Genomic DNA, 7,104 nt, shown 5'->3' on the forward strand with positions numbered 1-7,104 from the left:
TCATCGTCTTCCACCTCTCATAAGCTACCCCATGTAACATCTGTTTCGACTTCCCGTCAACATCAGCTGCACAAGTGAGCATAATTGGTGAAACTATGCATCGTCGAAAGATGGAATTATAGTGCCCAGAGCTGTGTAACCCTTCGATAACATCCTCAATCTTGGATGCAGCCGGGTATCGAGTTGCCTGCCATCTTGCCGTTCATGGCAATCTGGGCATCTGTCTCGTCGGTGATCATAAGGCTTGTTGTCAGTTTATAACCTCCTCCACATCTTCAAGTTCTGCCATGAAAGAGCCGGGCTCCTCCACAGATTTAAGTTCTGCCATAAAAGCACCACGGATACCGTCCAAGTTATATTTCTGTAAAACATATAAATATTTTACTGTATTTTTTTGAAGAAAGATCCTACATTCCATTCTGATGCAGCATAGAACAAAATTATATTTGGGACAAGTTATAATGGGCAACACACCTGCGTTTGCTAGTTGAACGATGACGTTGTAGATTAGTAGATATGTGATGTCCTGTGAGATTGTTATTTCCTTTGATACTCTGAGAAAAACAGTAGACACATTAGATTGTGATGAAGTGTTTTATTGCATCTGTCTAAAGAAAACGTCATTTATTCTATTCGGGCGCAGCGCAGTGCACTGTGAGTTTGTGACCCAGTGTTTCCGTGGGTGGCAAGTTGCCTTTTTCCCTCAAAAAAGCGAAGAAAAAGAGTTCCGTGGGAGGCACGCAGCCGCGTATGGTCCGAATCGCGTCGCAATAGCCAAGTGTATTAACGAGTCAATAACACGTTTGTGCCGCTCACTGAATCACTACTTAAGAACCCATTCCTGTCAAGACAATTCATTCCCGTAAGCAAGTGCATCCCGAGTCCGCCATCGATGGCGACCAAGGGACCACGTCGTCACCACCGCCGGCGCCACACCAAGCTCAAGAGAGCGTCCACGACCGAGCTCATCCCGCCGGGGCCGACGAGCGTCCACCACCTCCCCGACCACCTACTGGAGCTCGTCCTCCTTCGCGTCGGCTCTTCGCTCGCCCTCCTCCGCGCCGCGTTCACGTGCAAGCGCTGGCGCCGGATCATCGCCGCGGACACTGCGTTCATCGCTACATTCCGCGCCCTCCATGCCCCGCACGTCCCTGGCCACTACCACATCGTCGACCCCAGCCATGACGACCTGCCGCCCGACGGGAACAACCAGGCCTTCGTGCCGGACTCCTCAACGCCCGATGTCATCGACAGACGCCACTTCGTCCTCGATTTCCTCCCGGACCTGGACTGGGAGCTCGGTGACAGCCGTGGGGGCCTCCTCCTCCTCTACAGGAGGCCGCATGACGCGTGGTATAGGACGCAACCGGAGCTCCGGTTCACTGACATCATCGTCTGCAACCCGCTCACACGCCGTTACCAGGGGATCCTATGCTGGAACGAGATGTACCATGCCCTGTGCCTAGGCCTATTCCTGCTCGACGGCGCTGCCGTCGACGAGACAGGTAGCTGCTGCATCAGTATGTCCAACTTCCGGGTGGTCTCCGTGGTCTACGAAACTCCGACTCCCAGCGTCTGGGTGTTCACCTCTGGTAGCGACGGTGGCTGGCAGGAGAGCGCCGCCAGCAGCGGCGGCGTCCCCATTCCAGAGTTTCACCTGATCAGCTTCGTCGGGCGCGCGTGTTCGTCACTCTACTGGCGCATGGAGGGCGAGGGTGTGGTGCTGGCTCTCGATGAGACTACCCTGGATTTCACGCTCGTGACCTTCCCGTATACCGTCGTCGGGTTGCCGGGCGAGTCTTCGACCTTCCGAGTCATCGGCGGACACGAAGTCGACAGTCCCGAGCTGCGCGTCGTGCGCATTGTCAACAATGGAGACCTCACGGTGTTTGCAAAGCTCCAGAGAAGCGCCGAGTGGGTTACGGAGAAGATCGTAAGGCTGCCGGCGGCCACCTGCGGGCTGCCGGGGTACGTGGAGACGTACTTCCAGTCTTCCAGCGACCAGCAAAGATTGTCGCGGCGACTACAAGGTACATCCTCTTGAAGCCGCGGGAGGACGAGAACTGGATTGTCTTCGTCGACCTCGACACGCTGGAAGTGGAGCGGGCACACGAGAGGAACAGCTACGCGGGAGCGGCGTACGCATACGAGCTACCATGGCCGCCCGCATTGCAGGCTTGCCGTGCAGGCAGTGGCCAGCGTCGCAGGAGGATTAACATGCTGTTGAAGTGATAAAATTCGTATATGAACGTATTTAATCTGCTAATTATACTTTACATGTTCAATTACTCACTGAAAAGCCATAGGCCGATCTTAATTAAGAAAAAAAACAAGAGTTACAACATCCAGCTCCGAGGTGGAGCACAAGTTTAGAGCTACAGCAAAGTACCAGACAACAGAGCAGGGAGAGAGACAAACTCTCACATGGCAATCACTCTGCCAACTGCACGCAAATGCCTAATATCTTCACGGATCAGTTCAAAAACAACCTCCGCCGAATGCTGGGTGGCTATTGCTCCGGTGTCTCCCTCTCTAAACTTTGTTCTATTTAGATGGCTAGAATCTACTGATACCCCTTCGTGGGTTGACTTAACGTGTATGTTTGGTTTATGGGCAAATATGTACGGTATGGAATGGGATAAAATATGTTTAATAAACGATTAATAGAAAAAGATAAATAGGCTATTAACACACCGGTTAATATGTAATTAACGGGTCATTTTTCCTTCGTGGCAGAGGCCGGACCTAGTGGAGCGGCCGCCTACCCATGCCTAGCAAGGTCACTGCCCGCACGTATTTAGCGAGGTCGTTTCTGTCAACTGGGTGTGGCGCAGACGTAGCAAGCTCGCTGCTCGCCATGCCATGAAGGCCGCCGAGCTAGGGAGCCACGTTGAAAATCTAGCCCGCCGCTCACCGCGCCCTGGAGGTTGCTGATGCTGAGCTGGGGAGCCACGCGGAAAACAAGCCCACCGCTCGCCGCGACATGGTGGCCGCCGCCGAGCTGGGGAGCCAGACATATGACGGTGGTAGGTGTCGGAGTCGCGTCGACAGCCATGGATTCTCAGGTGGCTAGTGAGATTAGTCATGAAATTCACGGATCATATGGTCCCGCCTTTCTCATAAATATTCAGTTTTTGGGATGGGATCATCCATATTTTCTGGTCACGAACCAAACGCACATTTACCCCCTTCAAGTTTGGTTGGAAGGGGGGACACTGAAGCACGCCCCATGCTGGGTGTTTTCAAACACCCTTGAGTTGCGCTCCTTCCAAATTCGCCAGTGACCAAGGATGACCACGACATCGAAATCTCGGCGGATGGATCTGGGAGCACATTTCCTGACCTGCAGCCACCAAACTTCAGTGCTTGCGAAGTTATCACCAGGGATGGGCAAATCCGCCGCCGTCCAGCCTCTGATCTGCCGCCCCACCTGAGCCGCAAAGGAGCAGTGAACGAACAGATGAGTGCAGGTTTCTGGTTCAGAAAGGCACAACTGACAAGTGGCTGTGCATGACCATCCCCTCCGCTCCAGATCATCGGCAGTGAGGCAGCGCCGGTGTACGGCAGGCCACATGAATAATTTGCAGCGTGGCGGGGCCTTGGATTTCCAAATAGCCTTGGCACACAGAAGGGAATGTTGGCCGCAATGAAGAGGTTGTAGGCACTGCTTGTAGGGAAGCATCCATGGGCAGAAAATATCCAAATCAGCATGTCTTCCTCGATGGGGTCAAGCTGAATTGTACCGTTCAAATCCCAAAGATGCAAGTGCTGGCCCAAAGCAACCTTAGACACACCTTCGTTAATGTTCTTTATACAACTATTTCTTTGCAGAGCTTGGGCCACAGTCACACCAGATTTGCGAGCAAAGGCTGCCAATGCTAGATAAGTTTTAGCAACCGAACATCCTCCAGCCAGCCACTTGTCAGTCCAAAACAGAGCACGAGCTCTGTTGCCGAGGCGGATGAAGGAGGCCGCAACAAACCGAGCACCAAGAGCAAGGTTACTGGACCAACACAGCCATGGCCAGCCGCAACCGAACAACGTCAGGTTGAGGATACCAACCCCCCCCCCCCCCCCTACTGCAACGACATGCAAACCCGAGACCAGGGGAAGAGGCAGTGACCCCCGCTGACCTCCAGCTCGTCGCGCCAAACAAAACTGCGGCACCGACGGTTCAAGATGCGTAGCGCCCATACCGGAAGTTGGGAGCTTGTCCGAGAACTTGTTCATGAGTGCCAGATGTCAGCACGCTAGAGACGGCCCGTGGTGAGAGACGCCTCATGGTGAGCAGATGTCCTAGGTAGCGAATGGGGAAGCTGGCAGGTTGGCAAGTGGACAAAAAAGAATGAAAAGTTTAGTGTGAAATCTATGTACAAGAACTTGTGTAGTAATGGTAGAGACTGTTGGAATTTGTCTAAATATGCCCAATTCATTTGTTATTTTCCGTAATTCCTGATGCCCAATTGCCACATTCATGCATGAAAAGAGGTGGGACAAAGGTTTAGTCTCACATGCCAGTTTAGAGAGTTGAATCTTTTTATAAGCGAGACTCTTCAACAAATTGTATGAGCATGAGAAGAGTACATGTACACACGCACCCCTACTCCTCCGCCGCTTGCCTCACCACGACGCGCGAGATTGCTAAAATGACTCGAGCTATCATTTTGCCATGTGTACAAATTTTCTATATGTCTCACCCTCTTCACTGCATCTCCCAGTGCAACTTGTTCGCCTCCTCTTCTATGCCTATAAAAGAGAGGCCTCTCCTATCTAGAGACACACAACATCACGACAACACATTCGCCCACCAGACCACTTGGTACAAGAGCATTGCACCGCCACTCAAGACTTCCCCATCATGTCCACCCATATGAACCGCTTGATGCGATAACAGGCATCTGAAACCCTGTCTCTTTTAATCTTGTACATGAAGAGGCGATAAGGTTTTTTGGGGAGAGCTCTAGCATGATTTCTGGCTTCTTCTTCAACATGAGCATTGGGGATTACTTCTGAGCGCTGACTTCTTCCTTGCAATCAGCAACCTCTTCGAAGACAATGGCCTTCGACGACAACAACACTAATGTCAATGCCACCTGGTGAGTGGTAACTCATCTTTATCACCGTCTAAACCTTATATTATTCATTGACATAATGATAATATCTATCTAGACCACTGCCAATCACTAAATATTGCATATATGTGCAAATTCTTGTCTTCGTTTATTTCTATGCAGAAATGGACATTTTAGGAAGTAAACCAGAGGCAAATAAGGAAAAAAATACGAGCTAGGAATTTCACCAAGTCAACCAGGCCACGAAGACGAATCACAGAAGGTTTCACGACTAGTGTTATAGTCACACCTACCAATACTGGGTGCCCGTACCACATATCGGTGGCTTCGCGTCGTCAAACCTAGTACTTAAAGTGAAGGCACCTTGGTAATCATAGAGAGCTGCACCGAAATTCCATTCCGCTGCCACAAGTCAGATCTCCTTCAAAACCAAAGCTTAATTTTTCGTCGCCACGATCATCTCCATCTCCATCGCCATTCCACTCCTCTCAACTTTTTAATCTTCATTCCATCGCAATTGCCAGCATAGTAAGACTAGTACTATTCATCTATTCAAGATCTTAAATACAATGTTTATGATTGTTGATCCAATCTTGTGTGAGTAGTCCACATAAGTTGAGGGCTGAGGCCTATCCTCCCAGCAACAAGTGCATCTTTATATTATCATTGGGATATTGTGTGTTATGTTATATGGATATATGCACTAGCGATTGTCTTTAAATCCCAATCTCTAGGCCTGTCAGGTACTCAAGTCTCGCGGAGTTGATAATGGTATGAAGGTAATAGTGGGTGGTGATTCGCATACTTTGATTCCGGTGTGGTTAGTGATGTAGCCCTACCCAAGGTCGATACTACATCAAGACCGACAAGCCCTCCTCGTGGTCCAATGACACGAGCTCGAGCCCAAGCTATACACCAAGAGGTGAATTCGCTCCTCTCCATGTATGCTTTTGACACCCCTTTGGATGGCTTGCTACTTCATGCCAATACCCTATGTTCAATCAGGTACATCGACCAAGAGGCGAGCCATGAAGACCAAGCCAATGGAGAGAGAGCTGGAAATGATGAAGATGGAGCTACAGCTTCCAGGCCGGAACTTCCGCCCCCCAGGACCGGAACTTCCGGCCAGATGCCCTCCAGATTCCCTCCAGATGCCTTCCAGCGCCCAGAAGACCGGATCAGGCCGGAACTTCCGCCCCTGGAGACCGGAACTTCCGCCCACCGGAACTTCCGCCCAAGTTCCGCCCAAGTTCCGAAAGTCGGCGAAAACCTTACTGGATGTTACTGCGGGACAATGGCGCAATTCCGGAACAAGGCCGGAACTTGGCCGGAACTTCCGCCCCGACCGAAACTTCCGCCCGTCCAGACCGGAACTTCCGCCCCTGGCCGGAACTTCCGCCCAAGTTGACCGGAACTTCCGCCCCATCGAACTTCAGCACGACAGCACTTTTCAGCGTGTAACTTACCCCTTCGCCCCCCACCTATAAATAGCCTTGTTGGCTCAGATCTGAGATTAGACTTGATGTAAGAGAAAACATGAGCTATGCTCCTTCCCATGGAAACCCTTCTAGATCTACGAATCTACGAAGTTATCTACTCTTCTAGGCGATTGATCTCTTCCATTCTAGGAATTCTAGTGTTTTGGATCTTTTGCTTTTGCAATTCTATCTATTTGCACTCTTTTCCTCTTTGGAACTCTATCGATTGCTATTGCCAACCTTTTGTGAGGGATTCTACTCCTTGTGGGTCTTTTTCTTGCAATTCCGTTGGGTTGGTGTATCGGGCCAACGAAGAACAACCGGTTGTGTGTGTGTGTTGCGTTTGTATCTTCGATCCACCCCGCCATCCACCCACGTTCTTCGTGTTCATCCACCTCCCCCACGAATCCCATCCAAATCCGTGAAGATCGGGCACATCCAAGGACTTAGTCCACATCATATGGTATCAGCAGCTCTTTGGTTGCCACGGATTTGACCCCCACATCCCCCAATTCCACCAATTTCGCCCAAAAAAAATTCCAAAATTTTTTCCC

At 50.8% G+C, this 7,104-nt stretch overlaps 1 pseudogene; it reads left to right on the forward strand.

The window, feature by feature from the left end:
• The first annotated feature begins 869 nt into the window (after positions 1-869).
• Positions 870-2,644, forward strand: LOC127300668 (uncharacterized; annotated as a pseudogene).
• The last annotated feature ends 4,460 nt before the right edge of the window (positions 2,645-7,104 follow it).

Source organism: Lolium perenne, chromosome 5 (genome assembly GCF_019359855.2).
Source record: "Lolium perenne isolate Kyuss_39 chromosome 5, Kyuss_2.0, whole genome shotgun sequence".
Lineage (NCBI taxonomy): Eukaryota > Viridiplantae > Streptophyta > Magnoliopsida > Poales > Poaceae > Lolium > Lolium perenne.